The sequence below is a fragment of the Oryx dammah genome, unplaced genomic scaffold, assembly GCF_014754425.2.
Source record: "Oryx dammah isolate SB20612 unplaced genomic scaffold, SCBI_Odam_1.1 HiC_scaffold_13, whole genome shotgun sequence".
In the NCBI taxonomy this organism is placed as follows: Eukaryota; Metazoa; Chordata; class Mammalia; order Artiodactyla; family Bovidae; genus Oryx; species Oryx dammah.
Window position 1 is genome coordinate 26,718,517 of NW_024070197.1, and position 26,000 is coordinate 26,744,516.

A 26,000-nucleotide genomic window follows, 5' to 3' on the forward strand; every position below is an offset into this window, starting at 1 on the left:
CACAGGTCCCAGCAGCCCTTGGCCTTGTGCAGAGGCAGCGTGAACAACTGGCACCTGGTCTTCTCTAGGCTTCTGCCCTTCATTCTGCCCCAGGGCCCAGGAGGCTTCTCGCATTCTTCTGGCCAGCCGGGATCCGGGGGAGCTGGGAAGACCCAGGGGGCAGGGAGGAAGGCCAGCGTCAGCACAGGTGCCTTCTACCTCTTCAAAGGGTTGTTTTTACAAGCAACTCTGTCTGTGGCAAGGCTCTGGGGTTCAGCTGCTCCAGAACCTTTCTTGGTGCACATGGGCACAGAGCCAAAGCATGCTGCTTAGAGGAAATGTTTAATAAAGACACGAGAGCCTCAAACTGTTTATCCTTACAGACAGGTGGAGATGTGATGTCTCTGGAAACTGCCTCCAAAATAGACCATGAGGTGGGGAGACTAGAGGGTGGAACAACCGGGGGAAATCACAGGGAAGGGCTGGCCTGGCCAAAGCCGTCTCCCCTTGTACTCCCACCTGCCACCCCAGGCTGTGCCCTCCTGGGTTCCCACACCTTGCAGGTTGGGATGGGGCAGTGAGGTAGAGGAGGAATGGGACAGTCATGCAAAGGTGAGGCCATTAAGTAATCATTACTTAAGGTGAGGGCATACAATCCCCAATAGGCATAAAGGTGGAAATCTACTGGAAGAACATGCTTTCGTGGGCAAGTTTACCATTAGGTTATATGGAAAATCAGAAATGCAACGTCCTGTTGGAAGACCCTAGTAAAATCAATACTAAGATACTAAAACAATATTAAGACAGTACTAAACCAATTAAGATACTAAAACAATATTAAGATTGTACTGGTCTTCAATGTTCAGATGCATTCCTATTTCTTGAGAAATAGGAATTTTCTTTCCAGTACTGCAGAAGTCATATCATGACCTTCTGGAGACCTTGTCACCAATCAAGGTACAACGCTAGCGGAAGGGTCTGGTCTAGTAAGTCCACTGATAGATTTTGTCCTCTTCGGACATGCTGGAAATCCAGAACTTTTGACAAGCTTTCAATACGTTGTAAAAGTTCTAGTTTTAAACTTCTAAATGTTATAGGCCAAGGACTTGCTGTTTTGAGTTGTCAATTAGGCAGATGGCTCTGTTGGTCAATTAAATGATTTTTGTGGTTTTAGAACCCGCATAAAGTGGTGTTGAGAGTCTCAATGTCATTCTTATCATCTCCATGAATACTTAAGGAGCCCTTCCTGAATTAAAGTACAAAAGAGCAAGACAGGTTCCCAGCTGTGGGTTTGAGATGCCTGTGGCAGGTTGCTATACTACCCCACTGAAGCCCACAGTGGTAGAAAGAAGTGACAAGCGTGATGGGAATTACGCAATATATATATATGGGTTCTTGATCTTTCAATATGGCACCTTTCAACTTTGAAGGGATCTGGGAAAGGATTTCTCCATCCTTGAGCCTAGCTCAGGCTCACCTCCTCATGTGACTCCTGCCCCCTGGCCCAATGTTAAAGCTGACCTCATCCAGTTTCTCAGATCCCCTCTCTGGGTAGACTTCCTGGATTAGTTTATACAGGAGCCAAAACAGCATCCTTAAGGTCCATTTGTCTCACTACTCAGGACCTGTGGTGATGTGCAAATGCACATGGCTTTATGAATAGATCTGTATTGTTATGGGTGGCCCCCCCCTGCAAGGGTAGCATATGGAGCTTCCATTGAGCACATCTCCATAAATGCCCACAGTGCTAATTGGTGCTCAGCGATGTGCCCATGGTGAAGAGGAGGATAATGATAATGTTGATGGTGATGATGATGCCAGTGATGACACTGAATTGCTAATGATTCCAGGAGGAAAACAGTTCTGGGCACAGAGATATGCTTAACAAAGACAGAATGAATGCATAATGTTTACAACTTATACTACGACTTTAATGTGTTTTTCTGAGATCTGGTTCTTTATTTTGATTTAAAAAAAATATTCACCCTGTGATTATCAATACTTACTAAAAGAACCAACCTCAACAGCTGAGCCTATGGGCTGGACTAAAATGGCATAACAATAGTACAAAGTGGATTGGCAGTTGCTTGCTTTTTTTCTTTTACCATCCATCTATTTTTAAAAACATGATTTATTTACCTAAAATTTCTCTCTCTTAAGGCAAATGACCGCAGAACAGAAAGTGTTTTGCTGGTACCTAAATCAGAGACCCTCTCTCCTGGTCTGCTTGGGGCAGGTCAGCAGAGACAGATGTGCCTTATGGTCAAGACATGAAGAAAGATGGTGAGCTAGAGACAGATACACCTTGCAGTGATGTGTGACACATAAATCAGTAAACAGATTTTAAAGCATACAGAAAAGGAAACAAATATAAGAAAGAACTCTTTAACCACCTTGAGGAACCAAGATCTTTTCTTAAAAGGTAGATCACATAAGACTTGGGTCTTACGCCCGCTTCTGCCCACTAAAGGTTGGATGGCCTTGGGGAGTCAATCCTCAGAGTGTGTTTTCTCCTTATAAAATGGAGATGACAGTACACACCTGCACGGGGTTGTTGAAGGATTAAATGAGATGGTACATGTCTAGCGCAACGCCTGCCACATGGCAGGCATTCAATGCGTGGCAGAAATGGGAAACATCATCCCAATACTATTTACCTGTCTGCACTATTGGGTTGGAATGTGAAGATCAAATGATGGTGAGAGTGCTGCATGAAATAGAGGGCCCTCAACAAAGGGGGTTTGAGTAGCCCTAAAATAGAGGGCTACTCTTTTTAAGATTAGGCTCGGAGTTAAATCTGTTGGTATTGGGAAATGAGGCAGAGATTAAGAAATCATCAAGGACACACTTTCTCTGTATACAGGTATCTGATATACCTAATCCTATCCATAAAGTTACTGAAATGTGAGGAACACAAGCGCCTGCCAGACTTCCTCAGGCGGGGTCTTGTGAAGATTAATAGTTAAAAGTGACACAAGTTATGGAGAGGTACCTGGGCGTCCTGCAGCAGACGGCATATGGAAGTCTGAGGACTAGTCACTGGCATAACATCATCACCACTTCTAGCAACAGACGCTTTCCTAGCCTGGAATAGAATTTCCAGAAGTATCTTTCCCTTTTCGGAATTATGGAATCTGACAGATTTATTTCCACACATCTCACTTGCTTTCAGAGTTATTGTTTCCTCTTATTTTTTCCCCCTCCTCTTTGGTGACAGAGAAGCCTGAGAACCAATTCTGTCAGGAAGTTCTTGGGGAATTTTCAGAAGGATGTACAAAGCAGGGTGTATGAATGATTGTGAGCAGCCAGCATCCATTTCACTTGATAAAAATATATATTCAGAACCGATCTTCCCAGCACATCTAAATAATCAAAACCATGAATGACAAACACTTCAGATACATTTTTTTGGGCTCAAAGGATCTTTTTGGAGTAAGCTGCCATCATTTCTTCCTCTTAAAGCAGATCAGGTAACTTCTCCCCTGCTGCAGAGCCTCTCAAAAAGGATGAGCTATTAGATCCAGACCCCAGGATGGGAGCTCAGCTGCCCCCAGACATCTAATGCCAGTCCCCAAATTTTCTGAATTTATCGACCAAGATGTTGGATGGAACAAGTTCAAGCATCTTGCTAAATAAAATATAGATTACATTTATCATTTCCCCTCAATCTACTAAAATCTTGTTACTCTTTCATGGAAGGAAATGAATCAGTTTGACAGGACTTATTCTGTCAAGAGATATAAGTTCCCAACACTGTATTCACTACAGATTATTCTAGAAATGATTTGGTGGGTTTTTTTGCAGGTAAAGTTCCAGATTGGGACATTACGAGCTTCCTTTTTGCTTTTTAAAAATAGAATCATTAATCCTGCTTCTTTTCCGTCCTGCCAAGTTTTCAAAAACAAAGTTACTCTCCCATGATTTTAGCCAATAATGAAATTCCTTTAGAAAAAACTTTTGCCCTGCAAAGAATCTACTTTTTAAAAAGAGAAGGTATTGCTACCAGCATTTAAGGACTATTTAAAAGTTGATCATGCAAAAACAATGAGGAAGCAAATGGTCAAGGCTTAAGACTCCACTTTGACAGGCCTGTTTCCAGTCTCCCCAGCAGCCCCCCCCAACCCCCTTGCCAACCGATTTAGGTATTATCTGAAGAGATTTCTATATTGATTGGGTTTGAGGCCAAAGACAGCTATGGTGACTTTTCAGACTGTGTCAATCTTGCAAGTTTCAGGCAAGTCAGAGCCATTATTTTCCATAAATATATTGTAAGTCCACTAGGAAATAAATGAGAAAACTAGAAGAAAACATGTAGGAAGTCTCGTAGCTTATATCTCTTAACATGAATTACAGTGGACATAGAGTCTGTACACTTTCTAAAATCTCAGGGCTTATAAAAGCCCAACATTTCTAGGACACATGCCACACAATGCCATCTCCAAGTCAGAACACCCCCAGTTCTATAAAGATGAAGATGGAGGCACAGAGATGACACCCTTGAAATAAAATTCAGATATCTTGAGTACTTATGAGTAAGTATCCCTAGAGTGTGGAGTTTCTACACTTCATGAAGACAGGTGCTTATTCAGAGGCTCTGAAAAAGAAAACCCCATTGCCCTGAACCTCAAAGCTTGGCATTTACCAATCTCTGTGAGCCTGAAATTCAAGTTTTTTACCCTACCCAGGTCCACCATGCCGATTTGCAGTCCAGGTTCCCCCCCAGCTGCCTGTTCACTCACTTAAGCCTCCAGATTGATCCACACTCCTGGGAATGCAAGGAACTTGAGCTGAATGTGCCCAGCTGAAAGTTCTACAGTGCAACAGCCAATCAGGGATGGTTGTTGACTCCTCACTGAATTCCACAAACCTGCCACTCCACACTTCTCCCACATTCCTCAAGCCCTCACCAACCCTACTCTTTCTTAACTCTGGATAACATATTTCAACCTCTTGTTTCTTGAAACCATAATTGGAAACAACCTCGACTTGCCTGCTGTGTGATGGTAAGCTGCCTTGCAGGGCACCCTCTTTTCCTCCAGAAAATGCCTTTGTAGCCTTACCTCCTTTCTTCTATTCTGCTTGCTTCCACTGCAAATCTTTCCTGGGTCTTAGAGACCACCCTTCCAGGTCCATCCAATCCCCTGCTTCTTCATTTATTCATCTCTCTCTGCTCCTGTCCCCACTGAATGCCTGCCCTCATCACACTTTTATCTTTCTGTAAGAAATCCATTTTTATTTGGAAATCTACACATGCTCTCTTCTCTTCTATGAAAAATGCAATGAACAACACTTTCCTTGATCCTACCACCTGTTCAGCGTCCCACTCTTCTTTTTATCCCCAAGTTCCTGAAAGAATTATTTGAATGTGTTCTCCAGTCCGTTACTGAACACCTCCAGCCCTGTGCACCTCTGCCTATTGGAGAAGTTGCTCATTATTGAGCTGAAACTGATGGCCCTGACTCCGCTGCTAGTGTCATTCTGTGAGGCCACACAGAGCAAGTTTATGCAGATCACCCTTCTCTGCTTCTGTCCTCTTCCCTCTGATCTTTCTCGGCACTGTCAGTTCCCTCACCTATTCTTTGCATGCCCTGGTTCTGAGTCCCCTGCCTCCCTGTTTCTAGTTTGGTTCTCTTCTTCCAGGGTCATGGCCCAAGATTAAATGTAAATTGTTCATGTCTGCTCTGCCAAGCCCAGTAGAGCAAGGTTCTCGCCTCCTTTGTCCTCCTCATTACACTCTACTCAATACTATTGTTGGATTCTCTTCCTATCAACTCAGATCTCTAAGATAGTAGTTTGCAAACTGTGGCTTCCAGACCTTCTGCCACAGAATGGCTGAGGAGCCTTAATAAATTGTAGATTCTTGGGCTCCACCTCAAACTCATTGACTCTGACAATCTGAGGGTGGCCCCTGGGAACCCACATTTTACACAGGTATGAGATGATTCCTAATACACACAAAATCTGGGGGAAAAAATGCTTTCTCAACATCTGTTGCCAAGCCTGGCCCCCTGCCCCTGCCTTTGTGCAGGTAGGTTTTTGGATCCAAGACAAACCCTTGTATTTTCTTGTTTTGAGATTTCATCTCGTTAGGTGTGGTGCATTGCCCCACCCTATCAAAATTTGTTGAGTTCTTTATCCTCAGCGTATGACTTCATGACAACCACACCTGATCAAGATGAAAAGCCTTGGAGTCACAGAACCAGATGTGACTCTCTCCACATCAGGTGGTGTCTCTTTCCACACTGACACCAATGACGATAGGCAACTAATTACTAACACACTCATACTTGGGTCTTCTTTCCCATGAGATAAATGGGCAACGTGTCATTTTCCAAATGCTTCAGGAAAGCCCAGATTTTTTTTTTTGCATTTTCCATATTCCATGAAATATTTTCCATATTTCCCTGATCCACTGGTCTGTACCAACTCTGTCCAAGATGGCAAAGACGCATTCTCACAGGCCATTTTCAGAAGTATTCTGGAAACTGTGGCCAGGCAAAGGACTGTAGTATGCAGAATACATCTTCTCTTCCCATGACATTTTCCAGAACACCTATGGCACTTATGTTCTAAGACCCCTAATTTGTATTGTGAATGTTCTTGTTCATATTGGACTCTATCACTGGACAAACAGTTCTTGAACTTTGTGTCTTATGTGTCTCTAAATACACAGTATTTAGAGTAACTACAATAACTAGAGGAACTTACAGTAACTAGCACGATGGTAACTTTTTCTTTGAATGAATGAATGGTGACTTTTCTTTGAATGACTTGGTAACTTTGAATGAAAGAATGGATTTTGCATTTTATTCCCACTAATTTACTTTCACTTTTTGTGCAAGATGGAAGCAGACCCTGCAGTGAATATTGGGAGACTATGCTTCTTAGACATGAAGGAAGCAGTGGGGCCTGGACAGATCTCCATAGGTCCAGTTCTTTCTCTTAGTTACTGGTCATTCAAATGAGCTTGTTAGAATAAAGGCCTTCTCTGAAATGCAGTGTGTTGAAAACACTGAGAAATGATGACACAGTTTCTGAAGCATCGCAGATTTACTAGAATCTGTGGCAATGGCCAAGTGAGACACAGACAGGAAAGGGCGTTTCAGAAAACTCTTGGCTTACTGCAGCATAACAAGCAGATAAAGCTTCTTATGGGCTTTCTAATGAGACCTCTTGCGATGACAGAGACAAGTGTTTCCACAGGACAGGAGATGGCTGGACGAGAAGATCTAGCCACTGCCCGCGTTCCCTGTTCCACATCAGAACTGCTAACACAGCTGAGTAACTCTCATATAGAAGATATAAGATAGTGAGGGTAAAGAACTGCAAATGGATGGTGCAAAGTCTTGTGGTTTCCTTGGGTCGAGTGACTTTCCCTGTGGTCATGTCTTGTCTTTCCTCTTTCTTATAAGCCAAAGAAGATGCCACAAACACTCTAGAACATTCTTCCCTCCACTGGAAAAGCCACAAAGCCCCACACAGCATGAATTCTAGAGCAGTCATTCCCAACTAAGCGGGTGAATTTTTTTTCCTCATCCCAGGGATATCTGGCAATGTCTGGAGACATTTCTACTTGTCACAGCTGAGGGGCAGGTGCCACTGGCACCTAGTGGAGAGAGGCCAGTGATGTGGCTAAATATCCTACAATGCACACGACAGCCTCTCCCTGCCAACAAAGAATTATCCGGTTCAAAATGCCAAGAACAATGATCTCAATAAAAAGTTTCAGGATTAACATGTACACATTACTGTATTTAAAATATCAACAGATAACCAACAATGGCCTACCTGTTATATAGGACAGAGAACTCTGCTCGATATTCTGTAATAACCTAAATGGGGAAAGAATTTGAAAAAAGATACTCATGATGTATAACTGAGTCACTTTGTTGTACACCTGAAACTAACACAGCATTGTAAGTCACAGGTGACAACGCTATGAAAGATGCTCTGTGGCTCCATGGTAAGGTGAGGGTACCAAGGCTGGAAGGTCTTCCTAGCACACTGGTTTGGACAGCAGCCTGAATGGAAGTAGAGAGGTTCTAGATAATTTCTGATAGCTATAAGTTTAACCTCAAAGTAGCTTACTGGAAAGGCCCTTGGTGAACTGCACTCAGAGGGCAACTTCCTCTTCCCCAGATGGAGGAAGGCAGGCTCAGTAGAAGCACACAAGAAGCATCAGTGAGCCATGCTCACGGTCATACAAGGGCCCGGAATGACAACTTTAAAAGATGTGACTGGACATGGGAAGGCTCCAGGAATGTGAGGTAGACATGAAGCAAATGTACCAATTTGAAGGAATTGCTGTTCTTATGCTGACTGCAGGAAAGCCCTGGTCCTACAGGAATGAAACGGGAATGCATTTTACTTGAAGCCCCCAAACCTAGACAGCGTATTAAAACGCAGAGACATCACTTGGCCAACAAAGGTCTGCATACTCAAAGCTATGGTTTTTTCAGTAGTTATGTATGGATATGAGAGTTGGACCATAAAAAAGGCTGAGCACTGAAAAAGACCCTGATGTTGGGAGAGATTGAAGGCAGGAGGAAAAGGGGGTGACAAAGGATGAGATGGTTGGATGGCATCACCAACTCAATGGACATGCATCTGAGTGAACTTCAGAAGATAGTGAAGGACAGAGAAGCCTGGCAAGCTGCAGTCCATAGAGTCACAAAGAGTTGGATATGACTTAGCAACTGAACGACAACAACCCAGATGATATATACATTTCCCCCAACTTCCTAGTATTTTTAATACGGCCAAGATTTTCGGCATCACCAGTTTTATATATCATAGGGAAGCTGATAGATTTAATGAAGCCTCCAGGCGCCCCTTGAGAGATGATTGCAGTTCTAATTAAATGGAGGATGACCGACAAGAACCACATGGGGCTCTACAAGCAAGTGGCATTCATACATCTTTCATGGGCAAGATTACTTTGTTCATGTCAAAGCAGTCTTTGAGCTCTTTGCAGTGGTAAAGGATAGTGTCACCAAATTCTAATACACTATGAGATTTAATGTGGTTCAAAGATCAGGAAATGTTTTAAATTGTAAGGGATAAGAAAGTTTTATTGGCCAAGCCAGACTTTAATTTCTTTCATTTCACATACCTGTACTTACCGTCTACATGGTTACATATAGCCTATGGAGTCAGCGTCAAGTCCATTCATTTCTCCTTTGTGTTGAGAAGCACAAAGGAGAAATGAATGGGGCAAACGAATATTAGGCCTCAGAGTAGGTTGTGGGGGCCACAAATCCGGGTAATCACATGAGATTTAATACATGAGTAAGAGGGTCTTGAAGTTCAGGGCTGTCCAATCTATAAGCTCAGGAGGTCAGGGATATTGAGACACCTATTTCAGAAGACAGAACTGCTAATAGGAGCTTGCCTTATCACAAGAAGGCTGGGCTTCTAATCCCTAGAGTGCTGGCCATATGGGCTAGTCATTGGAGAGTCTTGGCTATACCTAGGTCCTAAAAGGGAGGTAATTCTACTTAATCTCCTAGGTACGACTATGAGGGTGGGGTGTAGGCAGAGAGAGCCAGAGGCAGAATGTGGTTCATGGGAAAGCTTAGGGTTGGGTAGGGCCTCTGCCTGTGGATATAATACAGACCTGGATCTCAGTAGCCTGCCTAGCCATACACCTACTTTCAAAGGCAAAGGTCGTATTTCTTCTTCTTCATATTCACTTGGATCTCTTCAATCAATGTCTATCTTTTAGCAAGGAGAGATCAAAAAGGAGAGAGATGGGCCAATAGGAAATCAACTATATCATTGAACAAAGGGTCTATCTGGAGAAAACCATAGTAGTCCAAGAAGATACATGAACCCCAGTGTTCACTGCAATGCTATTTACAATAACCAAAACACAGAAGGAACTTAAATGTCTACTGACCAAGAAGTGTTGATAAAGAAGGTGTGTTGCATATATACAGTGGAATGTGGTTGTTATTTTGTTGTTGTTAGTCACTAAGTCATACCTGATTCTTTTGTAACCCCATGGACTGTAGCTCACCAGGCTCCTCTGTCAACGTCCAGGCAAGAATATTGGAGCAGGTTGCCATTCCCTCCTTCAGGGGATCTTCCCAACCCAGGGACCCAACCCACATCTCCTCCATTGGCAGGTGGATTCTTTACCATTGAGCAACCAAGGAAGCCCAACAATAGAATATTACTCGGTCATGAAAATGAAATAATGCCACTTTCAGCAACGTGGATGGACCTAGAGACTATCATAACAAGTGAAGGAAGTCAGACAGAGAAAGACAAATACCATGTGATCACTCATACATAAAATCTAATTAAAAATAAAAGTTACAAATGAACTTATTTACAAAGCAGGGACAGACTTACAGATATAAAAAACAAACGTATGGTTACCAAAGGGGAAACGTGGCGGGGAGGAAAAATCAGGTGCTTAGGATGAACACACGCATACACATGACTGCATATAAGATAGATAACCAACAAGGACCTACTGTGTAGCACAGGAAACTCAATATTCTGTGACAACCTACATACATGAGAAAAGAACCTGAAAAAGATCACTTTGTATATACCTAAAACTAACACAACATTGTACATTGGTCACAATCCAATAAAATTAAAATGTAAAAAGAAAGCAAAGCAGGGACGCAAATGCAAGAAACACCAAGGGCTCCACTGTGATGAAATCATGCATATGGTGCCCACACTATCCATGGACCCTGCACTGACGGTCCTGTTAGCAATCAGCATACAGGTCTTAAGACTCATTCCTGCGCAGGATGCATGCCCCAGGCAGAGCTCTCATCCTTACAGACATAGCGTCTGAGGTGGGATGTCACTCTGAGAGAATGGCCTACAGCCTTTGAAAATGATCCTCAAGCTTTTTACGAATGACAGGTCAGGGTCTGGATATTCCCTACTCCTCTCCTCACCAACGTCCAGGCCTAGGCAATTGTCTGCAGGGTATAAGTTGAAGAGATATTCCTGAACCCAGGCTGTGGTTGCTTTGAGGCTGTGTATCTCAAACTCATCCCCAGTGTTGATTCGTCTTTAAGTCTTGGACGTGAGCCAAAAAATACCCACCCCCTGCTTTCTAAATAGGCTGTGTTTGCTTTGCTGGGAATGCCTTGTTTCCCTCTGCCAATATCTACCATAAAGGTTTCTTCTGAGACCCTCTATAGCCTGAGCTGCTTTCTTCCTTCTCTGTGCTCTCCAGCTCAGTGTATGGAATTCTAAACTATACTTGTGATTATCTGTCTTGTGAGGCAGAAAGTACTTCCAGCTCAGACTCATTTGTTAGTACACGAGGACTGTGGGCCTCCCCTAGTGCCTGCCAAACAGTATATATCCAGTCAGTGCTTGTGGAGGGAGGGAAGGAAGGAAAAATGTAGGTTAAAGAAGCACTGAAGACCTCTAGCCAGGCAGATGGTAGTGTCAGCCTCCTCCAAAAGGGATTTTGACCAGCCAGCCTGGGAGAGACCCCCTCACGATCTACTAAGGGGTGGGCCATGGCGGTCAGTGGCTGCAGGGCTGTGATTCTCAGTGAAGCTTCTGGTAGAACCCTGGGGAATCCCTCCTTCTTGGCCCAGCTAGTCACTTACCTTCCTGGAAGGCCAGCACACGGTTCTGTGCCGGTGACACTTTCACAGAGCCAGCCAGCCAGTGCCAGCCTGAGGCTGGCTGTACCAGAGGGCTCCTAGCATCCCAGAGGCTGGCCCTGGCTGGGTTCTGTCACTGCCCTACTGGTTTCCTCTGAGGCCTCTGGTAGGCAATATTATTGTTACTTAACCATTATTAGTAATGAAAAATAGTCAACCTTAGTTTTGGTGAATTGTTTCTTATCTATTTGCTATCCCTCATCCAGTGAAAAGAGTTTTCAGAACTGGGTCCTCATTCAGAAACCTCCAATATATAGCTTTTGAAAATGCTTCTTATTTCTCCAAATACTACCCATTGGTGACAAAGTGTATTGTAACTGACAATCCTGAGTATGACTGTAAGGATTTTTCAAGATCTCAGAACTTGACAACACAGATCTCTTCTACTTTCCGTTTCTTGCCATTCATATCTGCAAACCACTAACTTCAGCATTCAGGGGATTCAACAGAACATTCTGCACACATCCTTGACTACTCTTAGAAAGCAGGTCCGTCAATGGATAAGCTATTCAAAGAAAGTTCTTTTAAGCTTGTTGTTGAACATGGTAATGTAATATCTTGCAATCACAGGGTCAAAGTATGTTTGAACTAGGAAGGATCTTGTAGGCAGACTTGTTTGAACTGAGATGCTAACGCCTTGCTAATACCCATACTGAGAGGGTAAGTCAGCTGCTCAAAGAAACCCAGCGAGTGAGGGGCTAAACCTGGTTAGAAAGTAAGCATGATGATCTTAAATCACCTTTCTGCCACTCAATACTGGTGGTGTGTATACGTGTATGTACATCTACATACGTATAGAAAAGTGAAAGTGTTAATCTCTCAGTCCTGTCTGACTCTTTGCCACTCCACGGATGGTAAGCCCGCCAGGCTCCTCTGTCCGTGGGATTCTCCAGGCACGAAGACTGGAGTTGGTAGCCATTCCCTTCTCCAGGGAATCTTCCTGATCCAGGGATCAAACTGGGGACTCTTTCCCATCTATGGAAATATATATATACATACAAACTAGAAGGAGCAAGTCTTGCATCACATACACCAAATTGTCATAGAAACTGACAGTCCTGCTAAAACAATAACCCATTTACAGTTTAGGGCAGCCTGGTCAGGAACAGGCCCAGAGCCTCACCAGCCCCCCAGAACACAGGGCATTGTTTCCATTCCAACCTCGCACTGAAAGGCAAGCCTGTCAGCTGGCAGTGACCTCGTGAGACAACTTTGGGGAGAGCAAAGGGCCGAGAAGAGAAAGGCCTCATTCTCACTGCAAACAGGAAAAGGAAAGAGAAAAAGAAAGCTCTGTCTCGGCACAAGGTCTGCTGTGCTGGCTATGAACTGTTCCAGTACGTTCCATCAAATAGACGCCTTCATAGAACCAAGCCAAGCGCGAACAGTGGGTCTGGGACTCCCCATCCCCGGACACACACGCTCCCGCGCTCTCGCACCCCGGGAGAGTGCTTATATGGGCTTCATGAAGCTAAGTAATAAACACTTTGTCTTCGCCCTGCTATTTATGGGTTGCTTGGGGCATCCTGTTCTCTCCACTGCCCTTACCTTACTCCTTCTAACGCCACACTTAATAGGACAACAGTGAATGGGAAGGGTTCCATGTGCCCCTCCCCACCCACTCTGGTTTTCCTGGCCAAGAAAGGTGGATCCGCATCCATCCACATATCTTCCAGGCTCCCTTCTTCCAGGTTAAATCTAATCTGCCTTTCCTGCCTTCCAGACATCTCCCTAAGACATCTCGCTAAGATATCTGTTTCTATTTTACCACTGCCAGCAATTCTTCCATTCTTCAGTGATGGATCAACCATCTTGGAAAACAAGAGTGACTCGGAAAACTGTCAACCGCCACGGACAACCCCCGCAGGGGACTGTGGGTCTCTGGATGGCCACGCATGCATGGAATTAAGGAACAGATGGGTCCTACCTGTTGCTGACTTCCAGGTTCACTCAGAAGCCTTGAGCTCCCCCTGCATACATGGTGTTGGGGTCACAAAGCAGTGGGATGCCCACTTGAAAACAAGAAATGCATCCAGGCCAAGGGGCTGTGCAGAGGCGGACATGGACGATGCCAGAAGCGTCCACAGCGTGCAGGACCAAGGATGTGACTGACTTTGGTCAGTTTGGGGCCTCCTGCACTTGGCTCCTTTGGGGGTTTCAGGGTTCTCAGGGCTGATGGGTCCCACATGAAGAGAGTCATGGCTGCATCTTGTCCACCTGTGGGTTTTCACACAGGCCTGGCGCCCAGCTGCCTCTTGGCCCAGTCTTCATCTTGGGCTACCCACGGTACCCTGAAAACACACGACAGGGAAGATGCGTTAACTCGGCTTCTCCCCACAGAACATGGCTCGCCATTGCAGCCGTGATTAAATACAGGACATTATCTCACCATAATGCCCTCCTGGCCGCGTTCCCAGGAAAATTCTAACTAATCATAAAAATAGAAAGAAAAACGCAACCTAAATTCCATTCCTCTTCTTAAATGAGTGATGTGTTCACTTTTATTTATTTTTCTGGAAGCGAGGCGGGAAAAGAAAATGAATTTTAGGGCTTAGAAAAACAAGCTACTAATAGTACTAAGTAGAGTTGGGCGGTGGTGCAGACAGCGGGATGAAGCGGACAGGCCAGGGGCGGGTCTGGGCCTACCCCTGCCTGTGAGCCTGGAGTTTTAAACGGGAGCACCTCGTAGGGCAAAGACAGCAGGAGGAGAGGGGGATGGGTGGCTGTGGGGCCAGGTGTAGGCACACATACACACAAAGACACACGCACCCACACAAGCGAGGTGCTCAGCAGCATCTTCATGGCCTGCAGGCAAGCACACTGTCAATACTCCTTTTACCCAAAGCCTGCATCTCTCTCTAGCACCATCCTTTCTGGAGGCTCTGGCGTCATTTAGCTAGTCCCTGCCTGAAAGAGTTTCTCCTGGAGATTCACCTAGCTCATTTCTACTCACCCTTTAGAGATCAGAGTGAATGGTACTTCCTACGGGAAGCCTTCTCCAAAACCCCCTACCCTGACTCCAGTCCAGGTGCCAGCAGCATTCTGAACCTGCCCCTCCTAGCAGTCACGAGGCTGTAATTGAGGCACTAATTGCATAGTTGGTTGTTTAAGGGCTCTCTCCTGTCTTAGATCTGAGAACCTGTTGGTCTCATTAACTGCTTTGCACGTGCCTGGTAGGCAGTAGTTTTTCAATAAATGCCCATGTTGGATGAATGCTGATGGCTTCGCCCAGCCTGTGAACCATCCCCTGTATCTACAGCACTAAGTACCATGCCCCTCCCAGGTCATTTCTGCCCTTTCTTGCTGGGAAGACTTCCTGGGTAAACCATGGGAAAGCTCAAAATCCCGAAAACCAGCTTTGAGATGCTTCTAATAATTGTGCCCTGAGTTGAAAAGAAAGGACATGCCCACACCCCTCCTGCCTCTACCTGCCCCGGCTCCTGCCATTAGAATCCCAAAGCTGCCATCCCCCATCAAGGCAAGTGCTGCAGTAATGGGCACTGCTACTTGATGGCAAAGTTCTAGCTGGGCTAATTAAGCATACTGAGCTAATAACCTTCCATTTTGGGACTGGTATTATTCATAATTTAATGTATTGCTGCTGAAACATTAACCTTTCGACAACTGGCATGCTGCCCACAGCAGTCCAAGTGCTGACCATCTTTCAGTAAAATGAGTATTATTGTTAAAACAGGTATAAATCATTCATGGCTGCTGCTTTTGTGTCAGACCCTACGTGAAAATAAGCAGTAAGCTGGGTAATTTATTTACCTTTTGGTGATTATTTTTTATGATTTTATGATCATATTCAATGATTCATAAACATTGGCCCGGTGCCATTCCGTAATCATTTCACATTTTAAATATTGTGCGGCTGTTCTGCTTTTCATCTTTAAAAATTTCAGGATTGATACCAGGCAGCTTAATCCAGACACAAATGCAATTTCATCTGAAAGAAATAGGGTGTGTGTGTGGAGAGGGGGGGCAGTGGGTGCGAGAGGAAAGAGTCCCAGCCCCATTCATTTGAACAAAACCATTTTCAACAGAGCTGTTTGCAGCTTTCCCCTTGCTACAGCATGGCACTTACTGTAGCAAACTTTCTTTGAAGTTTAACACACAGAGGGTGCCTTGAAATCTGGATAAAAGCACAGGAAAACAGTTAACAAGCTTCTGGTTGGAAAGATGATGGGAAGGAGTTCAGGGTGGAGGGAAGCCTGGAAACTCTGGCCTCGGGCCAAGAAGGTTGGAAGCCACCAGCCTCACTTGCAGCACCTGGCTGGAGAATGGGATTACGTCCCCTGGGGATCTGGAAACTTTACTGCCTGCCCGCCTGCTCCTGCTGCCCGTGCTGCCTTTGGGCTCCTGTCACCGTTCCAGAAAGTCACCTTTTCTCCTCCTGGCAACAAGGAGGAGCTGGAGGCTGAGAGGTGAGCAGGCCTCTCATGGCCACAGAGCTCAGGAGACCTCCTCACCTTCCATAGGCCCTCTCCTGCCACTGAAAACAAGGAACCACCAGTAGGTAGGAGCTGAAGCTGATGGGAAGGAAGTGGTGCCAGCAGCTGCCCGAGAAGGTGACACTGTGTTACAGCTCCACCTCCAGAACATTCTGGAGCCTCATCTCATTTCAGGCGTGTTAGCACAGAGAGGTGCTTGGCCACAGGAGACAGGTGTCATCACCCCATACGTGGGAGACGAGGTCTGGAAAGGTGGCCACCAGCACGTGCTATAAGTCTGGGCAAGGACGAGATAAGAGATGGATTTCTTTCCGAGACAGTTTGAATTGTGGAGCTCTGAGATGGCTGCTTACTGTATTTTCTACCTTCCGTTTGTTTAATTTCCCAGGTACAGTTTTCATAGGTTTCTTAAAAATCTGACTGTCTGGTTTTAGATTTTAAAAAGAGCTGCTATCCTAATGTCAGGAGGTTGTAAGCATTAGAACTATATGGGGCCCATGACCACGTGCAGTTGGGCTCATGGTCTCCCTCTGCCTGTACCTAGAAGTTGAGAACACAGTCCTCAACCTCCTAACATTAGGATATCAGCTTTAAAATATATATATATTAATTAAATCATTATATATATAATATATAACTATTTAATTTTTCATTGTGGTGAAATATATATAGCATAAAACATGCTATGGTAATCATTTTGGGGGGTTGCACAATCCAGTGATGTCAATCATGGGATTACATTTATAATTTTGCATATGTCTCATCACTATTTCCAAAATTTTTCATCATCCCCAAGAGAGACTCTGAACCGATTAATCATCAACTTCCCACTCTCTTCTTCTCCTAGTCCTGGAGCCCATCTACAGTCTGCCTCTATGGATTTGCCTGTTCGGGATACTTCATGTATGTGGGATCATACAGTATTTGTACTTTTGTGTCTGGTTTATTTCACTGAGCATGTTTCCAAGGTTCATCTATGCTGTGGCATGTATGGGAGCGTCCTTCCTTTTTATGCCTGAATAATGTTCCCCTGTATGGATATACCGCATTCTGTCTACCCATTCATCTGTTCATGGGCATGTGGGTTGTTCTGCATTTTGCAGCTGGGGATGATCCTGCTATGAACACTGGTGTACAAGACACTGAGTCCCTAGTACATAGGGACTCATATTTTTCTCTCATGAAACTTCATTGCCCATTTTAGGCAATGATCTACCTTCATCTTGAATGTGCCGGTTGTTAGCTTGGCAGAACTGGCCTGAGCACTTGTGGCAAAGCCATTCATGCCTGGAAATCAGCCTCCAGCCATCCTGTCAACTCTGCTGCCTCAGAGTACTTCCTGTAGTCACCTTCCAGCATTGCCGAGGCTGCTGCCAGTTGTGAATTCTGCCCCAGTAGCTTCTATTCTCTATATTGGACTTGATAAAAGATGCTGCTTCTCCAGGTATGATAAAGAACAAATTAAGAAACAGAATAACCTGGCATGAGTGAAATTCTCTTTCAATCATGTCAGCCAGAGCAGATGTTGTCATGAAATTTGATGTTATGGATTTATTTCCTAATATAAAGTCTAAGAGGGAAAACAGCATTAAGAGCTGAAATGTGAATTGGACATGTCCACAGAGTGTGAATTGAATTCAAGACAAAATATTGTGAATGGTTAATAGGGTCAGTCTAAGTATACTCGCTGAAATAATCTCTTGGATATGCAAATACTCTGAGAACTACACTGTCAAATATCTATTGTATCCTCTTATCTATGTGTTCACAGAACTGCTACATGGTATAACAAATGAAAAATGTGAATTTAAAAAGTAATGTCACCCTAAAATAATACTTTACTTTGAATAGTAATTTTTGTTGTCAGGTCTTTTTAAAATTTTTGTCACACACTAGCCAGCCAGATTCTTAAAATGGCATTATTTGGAAATATTAAGAGGTGAGCTTTGTGTGTCCTGTTCTTAGCAGAAACAGAAGTGGCGGGGGGCGGGAGAGGGAGGGAGCAGGGATGGGTCACATGTTCATCTTGATCTGGATCCCTCAGTCTGCCATTATCATCTGCCATGCCTTGGTATTATTGCAATGGACTTTTTGCTTCTGCTCTCTGGGGTCCCTCAGTGGAATTCCTTTCCCTGGGAATACTGTCTTGAGGACTTAAGATGTTAGCCTCCCAGGCTCCTCAGTCCATGGGATTTCCCAGGCAAGAATACTGGAGTGGGTTGCCATTTCCCTCTCCAGGGGATCTTCCTGACCCAGAGGTCAAACCTAGGTCTCTGGCATCAGCAGCTGCCTCCTGCATTGCAGGCGGATTCTTTACCACTGAGCCCCTAGGGAAGCCCACGTGTTCACCATCTTACTATACTACTCAGCCCATTATACCTGAGGATGAGGGCAAGGAGGATTCAAACAAGGGACCTGGAGAGAAGCCTTTAGTTTCACTGTTAGTAATTTCCAGGATTCCACCATCAAGTAGCTCACTAAAAGCCTAAGTAACCAAATTGTGAGTTTAATTTCGTTTCTTTCCCTAACTTCTTAGAGTTGGACTAATGAGCAGAGTATAGGTGGCCCAACCATACTACTCATATTCTAGAACAGCCCCTGGCCCACAGCCAGTCTTCAAAAAAATATTTACTAAATGAGTGAATAAATATTGGTCACTCATATCATCAGATACTCAAGAGTCAACTGAACTGACCAACTGGGTGTGCCTTTTTTCCTCTTTGTTGTCATGAAACTTGATGTTATGGATTTATTTCCTAATATAAAGTCTGTGGGAGTCTGTTGGGTTTGATGAACTTCACAAATCTTTGGTAGAATTTGGCTATCAGAAGTATCAGGAAGTGGCAAAGCTTAAGAGAGCCCTTTCACCCCACTTAAATCAGAACATCCCCCAGTTTTTTTGGTTTACAGGTTAGACTTTCCTGGATTCTCTAAAGAAAGGATTCTGTGGATAAAACCTCAGAAAGTCACTGGTCCCCAGCACCTCCCTATTCTTCTGATCTACCTCCGTCAGCTCAGTCATGCCTGCCTCTGCCCTGCATGGTCTGATATAAGCCCCTCTACTTCATTCCCTTCTTCACCCACCCCCTTTGAACTCTTATAGCAAGACTTTCTCAACTATGGCCCCTGAACCCCCCTTATCAGGGTTCCTGGAAATATTAAGCCCAAATATGTACATTTCTGAGCTCCATCCAAGAACTACCCAGGGTTTCTAGGTGGACTTTGGACCCCCCAGAATTGCTCATAAAGTTGGGAAGACTGTCTTCTGGCATGAGTCATACAATTGCTATGAACAACAAGATATTGTTCTATTGTATAGCGAGGATGGGTGAAATTCTGTCAGGTTACTCTTTCCTTGCATGTGTATAGAAGGAGGACCCAGGAACAGGGCATTGGGGTGGTCTGAAAGTGACATCCCACCAAATGTGTTGACAGGAGAAAGGAGGAGTCCAGGCAAAGCGACATTATCTCTTCGGAGGTCTAGAATGTAGTCAGCATAAGTGGGCATCCCAGAACCCTGACCAAAGCTTTCTGTTGCCCTTCCTAAGATTTTTACAACTACAAACCTGTACATTGGAAAGCAATGTTTGTTAATGGCCTTTGAATTACCCTTGTTTCTCCATTTGCTCATAGGGTACTCAGGTCACTCTTGAGGGGATGCTCTAGGACAGGTTCCTCAACCTCAGCACTGTTTGGGGCCAGATACCTCTTTGTTTCGGGGCCTCTCCTGTGCATTGGTGCAGTATCCCTGAATCCTACCGCACCGGATGCCAGGGGCACACTCCCAGAGCTCTGACCTCTGAACAAGTCTCTAGGCAGAGTGAAACTGCCCCAGGGGGAAAACTGCCCCTGGTGGAGAACTGCTGCTCTAACAGAAATCCAACTTGGCACCACACAGAAGTTTATCATTCCTTCTGCACTCAAGCCCATGTTGAGATCGGCTTCCTTTTGACTACATTACTTTTGTTCGTGACACCACTGCTCTGCAGGCCACAGGCTCAGACCTCAACCCTCCAGTCACCCCCACCCAGGTGACCATCCCTCCCAACACATCCCTTCCTAATCCAGCGCCACCTCCTCAGTACTGCTTCCTCCCCCGTCTCTGCCTCCCTCCCACACCTTCAGATTAAGAACTGGGAACTAGTCCTGTGAACAGTTCTCCATCTAGCTAAGTCCTAGTCAGCTTCCAAAATCAGCGCAAGTCTCACAGACTTCAGAAAGTCTTCCTTGGCCACCCCCGAGACCCCGCCCTCTGTCCCCCAAAGTGCTCCCGCCGTGCTCCATGTTCATTTCCATCATTACACTCTTGAGGGGTTGAACATGAGTCTGTCCCTTGTGTGATGGTGTGCTCCCTGAAGGCAGCGGCCTGTCCAGTATGTCTATCACTGGGCCATTGTATGAGCACGTGAGATGATCGAAGTGTCCTGCAGAGGAGCCATGATTACCAAGTATCAACTTCTAATGCTCAGCCATTCACTCTGCTTGATGACACAAATTCTTACCTAAATATATCCTTGGCCGGTGTTTTTTTTTTTTTTTTAACACTTCCTGTTTGCTAATTCTAAAAATACCTGAACAACCCTATGGTCTTCTAGGTCAAAATTTGTTCTCGTGGCCTTTAAGACTTTTATGATTGAGATTTCTTTGGATTCAGTCTTCCCTCTGCTTCCTCATCTCTCTCACTTCACCATGTACACTCTGACCTACCATCTCCAACCTCTGTGCTTCTGCACACACAATCCCCTCTGCCTAGAACACTGGCCCCAGAACCAGGAGAATCCTCTCCATCATCCAAAACCCAGTTCAAATGTCCCTCCCTCTGCAGACTTCTGGGACACTTGGCCCCAAGTCATGTGAGGGCTTTTTCCCTAGTCCCCTGGGCTTCTGCTATTGCCTGACTTATCTCATCATGCTCTGGTTATTTCTGTTTCCTTTAATTAGAGTGCAAGCTCTTTAAGAGCAAAGATCTTTTTTTTTCCCCCACACCCAGTACCTGGTGCTAGGTTACTGGATGCATGTTTGCAAAAGAAGAATCTGTATAATTTTGTGTTTCTTTTTCATTTAATGAAGTTGAAGTTCTTTATTGGCTCTGAGACTTTAAACATACCCTGGTTTTTGTATGGTGTCAGGTTTTGGCATCCAGGACTTTTGTTCTAGCAAAATGAGAACACAGGACTAAGCAAGTTGCAAATGTACAAACTGTTCTTCTCTAAGGGCTAGAAGAGGTTGAGCAGTGAGATGGTGGCCACGCTGCTGTCCAGTTTCACCCTCTTGATTGTGATCTTGGGCCTAATCAAGATGGTCAATGTGATATTTGCAGCTAGTTTTATGCAACATGCAAAATCTTGTGCAACAATTAAGGAGAGAAGCTGTTGCAATTCTGTGCAAGTTGGAAAAAACCGGAGGCTGTTTGGCCTTTGAAGATGTGACTTCATTTCCTCGTCTCCATCATTTATCACAGAGGCCCTGCTTTAGGAACTTGAAGCAATTAAAACATCTATCAGCTATCCATCGACAATGACGGTGATGTGCTTATGTGTAGTCAGTCAGTTCCATAACGAGAAATGGTTCATGACACTGTTATCAGGCATTGTTAAGTTTTGCTAATGGATGAGACTAACTTTCCATCTCATTGGTTGGCAGGTAGAGCCACTTGTAACACCAAAAACAAGTGTTTAAGCACCTGTTTTTAAATTAATTACTACTAAGTTTTATTTATTTAAATCCAACCTTATAAAGAAAGAAAAAGGATTTAAGGCAGCTTGAAAGACACAGGGAGGTCTGTGTCACAAGTGGGTGTCTAAGTGGAAGTCCTTTGGGCAACCAACAGATGCTGTCATATCTATATACTATCAGATCTCACTTGACTGGTGTGTTTGCCCTCCCTGACTCACCCAGCAAGGCTGATAGTTCCTGCCTCTGCACCAGCCTGGGCCCTGAATAAACCTACCCTGTAGCGTAGCTCTTATCATATTGCAAGTCCTTCTTCCTGCGCCCGTGAGCATCTCGGAGGCAGGCCCTGGCTTCTTTGTTTTTGTGCCTCGTGCACCCAGCACCGCTCTTCCGTCAAGCATGATGATGCATGCTGTTGGGTAGACTTGATTTTACATGTGCACCCCTCTCCCAGATCCTCTTTTCAGCCCACCGCCGAGCACACCCACCAGTACCTCTCTGGCTTCCCCATCCATCTCCTCTCCATCAGGCCCTGTTCAGTGAGGGGCAGAGTCCTACCAGGACTCTGGTCGTCTCTGCTGTGGTTATAACAGGGTTAAAGTTGAGGTTGCTAATCGCTCCCATGAGGTCTTATTACCTGTTGATTAGGTCCTTTTGGGATCAGCATCAAACCGACAACAATAATAAACACTCCCTTCTTGGAACTCAGTAATGACCCTGCCTGCCCCACAGGCCTGGTGGCTATGGGGAGGGGCACCGTGTGTGCCTGGAAATGGCAGGTCAAGCTAAGGGGTGTTTCCTGGAGATTCCATGGGGCAGGCGCAGAGGTGCAGCTAACAAGCCGATGGGCACCAGCTTGAGATTTTTGGCTGGCTGGAGGCACCTCTGTTATTATAGCACAAGGCGCTCAGAGGACCCTCCACAGCCCAGCCCAAGGACTCGAGACATGGAGCTGGGTGGTCTTTCCACAGGACTTGAGGAAATTTCTGGAGAATGATCTGGTAACTGTTTCATGTGTATTTCTCCAAATCTTCCTATGTGCATATAAAGGTGAATAAGTGATTGAGTGTGTGTGTGTGTGTAGTTTCAGTGTTTTTATTACAAAAACACAATCATAGCAAACATCTTTTTTTAAATTAAAAAAAAAGCAAATTGCTTTTTTTAAATAAACAGTTCATACAACTCAGTAACAATAGCAAAAAACCCCCAACTCAATTAAAAAAGAGGCAGAAGACCTCAATAGATACTTCTCCAAAGAATACATACAGATGGCTAACAGACACATGAAATGATGCTGGACATTGCTAATTATTAGAGAAATACACATCAAAACTACAATGAGGTACCACCTCATATCAGTCAGAATGGCCATCACTAAAAGGTCTATAAATAACAAATGCTGGAGAGGGTGTGGATACAAGGGAACTCTCCTGTGCTGTTGGTGGGAATGTAAATTGGTACAGCCACTGTAGAAAACACAATGGAGGTTCCTTTCCAGAAAATGCAACATAAAGCTGTCACATGATCCTGCAGTCCCACAAGTGGGCATATAGCTGGAGAAAACTGTAATTTGAAAAGATAGATACACCTTGATGTTCACTGCAGCACTATCTACAACAGCTAAATAGTCCATCAATAAATGACTGGATAAAGAAGACACAGCACATACACACAATGGAATACTACTCAGCCACAAACAAGAATGAAATAATGCCATCTGCAGCAACATAGGCGGGCCTAGAGATTAGCATACTAAATGAAGTCAGGTGAATATCATAAGAGATCACTTACTCGTCTGTGAAACAGAAAGACTCACGGACATAGAGAATAGGCTTGTGGTTGCTAAGGGGGAGAAGGGGTGGGGAGGGATGGATTGGGAATTTGGGATTAGGAGGTGCAAACTATTTTATACAGAATGGATAAACAACAATGGATAAACAGTATATAGCACAGGGAACTATACTGAATATCCTATGATAAACCATAATGGAAAGAATATGAAAAAAAATCGGAATCACTTTGTTAGACAGTAGAATTTAATGTAACACTGTAAATCAACTATAATTCAATAAAACAAATTTTAAAAATTGTTTTGTCTCAGTGTGGTAAAGAGCTTTATAGTAATCTGGAATAAGAGCAAATAAAATACATTTAGCCATTCTCTTATTGTTGAATATTTCCACTCCATCCAATTTTTTGATATTATGAACAATAATTATGAAATCCATATGCATTTTCTCATGTACTTGTGCAAGTATATATGATAGAAGGTTGTGCCTATTTGCACACCTAACAGTAATGTCTAAGTGTGTCCTTTCTGTGGCTGCTGGTTAGTATAATTTTATTTGTGATACTTTAATTGTAATAAAATATCTACTTCAGTAAGATTTTAATTTGAACTTACCTGAGATGACACTGTATTTATTATTTAATTAAAAATATGTAATTCAAGCCCAAAGAAAAATTACAAGAATAATCCAAAGAATTTCCTCATTCTGTTTATACAAGTTCACCAGTTCTTTACATTTCATCTTATTGATTTTAGTATTTTTTTCTCTCTCTGTTTGTATCCTCACTGTCCAGCATAGTAGCCACTAGCCTTATGTAGCTATTTATATTTCAATTGGATAAAATTAATGATTCAAGCCTTCAGTTGCATTAACTATATTTCAAATGCTTGGTGGTCACATGACACTCTTGGCTTCCATATTGTCAGAGCAGGTACAGAACATTTTTGTCATCATGCTCCACTGGAAAGCTCTGAGTTACATGAAAGTATATTTTTGAGCCACTGAAGAATCATTTGGAGAAATCATGTATATTTCTCTGAAACCCTTCAGTGTGTACTTCCTAACAACAAAAACATTATCTTACACAACCATAGTACAATGATCTAAATCAGGAAATTTAATATCAATACATTATCTAATCTACTGACCTCATTTGAATTTCATCAAATGTCCCAGTATTTTTCTTCATGGCCATTGTTTTTACTGGTCCAGGATCAAATCCAGGATCAGACCTTACATTTAGTTGTCATGTTTCTTTATGCTATTGCATTTTAAGAATTAAGAATGTAAGTATTCAGTCCAGACTGTGAAACCCTCTGGGGTATGTAGAAGGTCTTGTTTATCTTTCTATGCCCAGCATCTACAGCAGGGCCTACAATGGAATCAATAGTTGGAGAAATGAATGAATAAATGAACGAATTTCTGTACCACCTCTTATTTTACTCTAATTCTAATCATTCTAATCATCATGCCTCCTCCTTTCCTGAAATCAAAACAGAGGGGGGCAACATAGGATTATTTTGGAAACATACTGTCAAAAAGACACCTAAAGAAAGATATTAATGTGGGGCTGTAGACTGGTGCCACCTCTTTAGAAGATACTGTGGCAATCAATATTTAGAAAAAGATGTCTTCCTTGGCCCACCAATTCTACTTCTTAGGACCTACACCAGAGAAATCCATGCATACGTGCACAACAACGCAAATGTAAGAATGTTCACTGCTGTTTGTAATAGGAAAAAAAGAAATAACCTAAAAGTCGATCAGTAGAGGAATGGTTAAAAATGCATGTGGTTATATGCATATTAATTCATTTAAAATCTTTTCAGAAATAGTTATAACTTAACATAGTAATAAAACACCTATTATGTGACAGGTAATGTTAGAGGTTTAAGGGATTAAGAGATGAAAAAGACAACACCTCTCATTGAGTCTATTATATTCTAGCTAGAATATAATTCTAGAGGGATTATGAGATGCATAGCATAATTCTAGAAGGATTATGGGGTGTATGGCAGCAGGTAGAAAAAATGAGACAGGGCTCTACATAGTGACAAGAAAAGATTTCCAGAGTACTTTAAACCAGTAAAGAAACCAACAGCCAAGTTGTAAAATAATAACAGCAAGGATACATTTTGTATTTAAAACTATAAAATAAATCTAGACATTTCTGTAGGTACACATATGCATGTGAATGAAAGTTTTTCCTTTTGGTCTGAACGGACACACGCCAAGCTGTTATTACCTCTGGGACCGATTAGGACTTCTGGGGATGGCCAAGGGGCATTTTCGTTTTATCCTATCTTGTTTGATTTTGCTTTTTCCCCATGAGAATGCTTTCACGCATTGCTAGTGAAATTAAAAATAAATAAATAAGGACACTAATGGGAGGTCTACCATCATGCCAGCTAAGCAAAAGCAGGCACTATTTAAACATTAAAGAAACGAATGCAGTTACT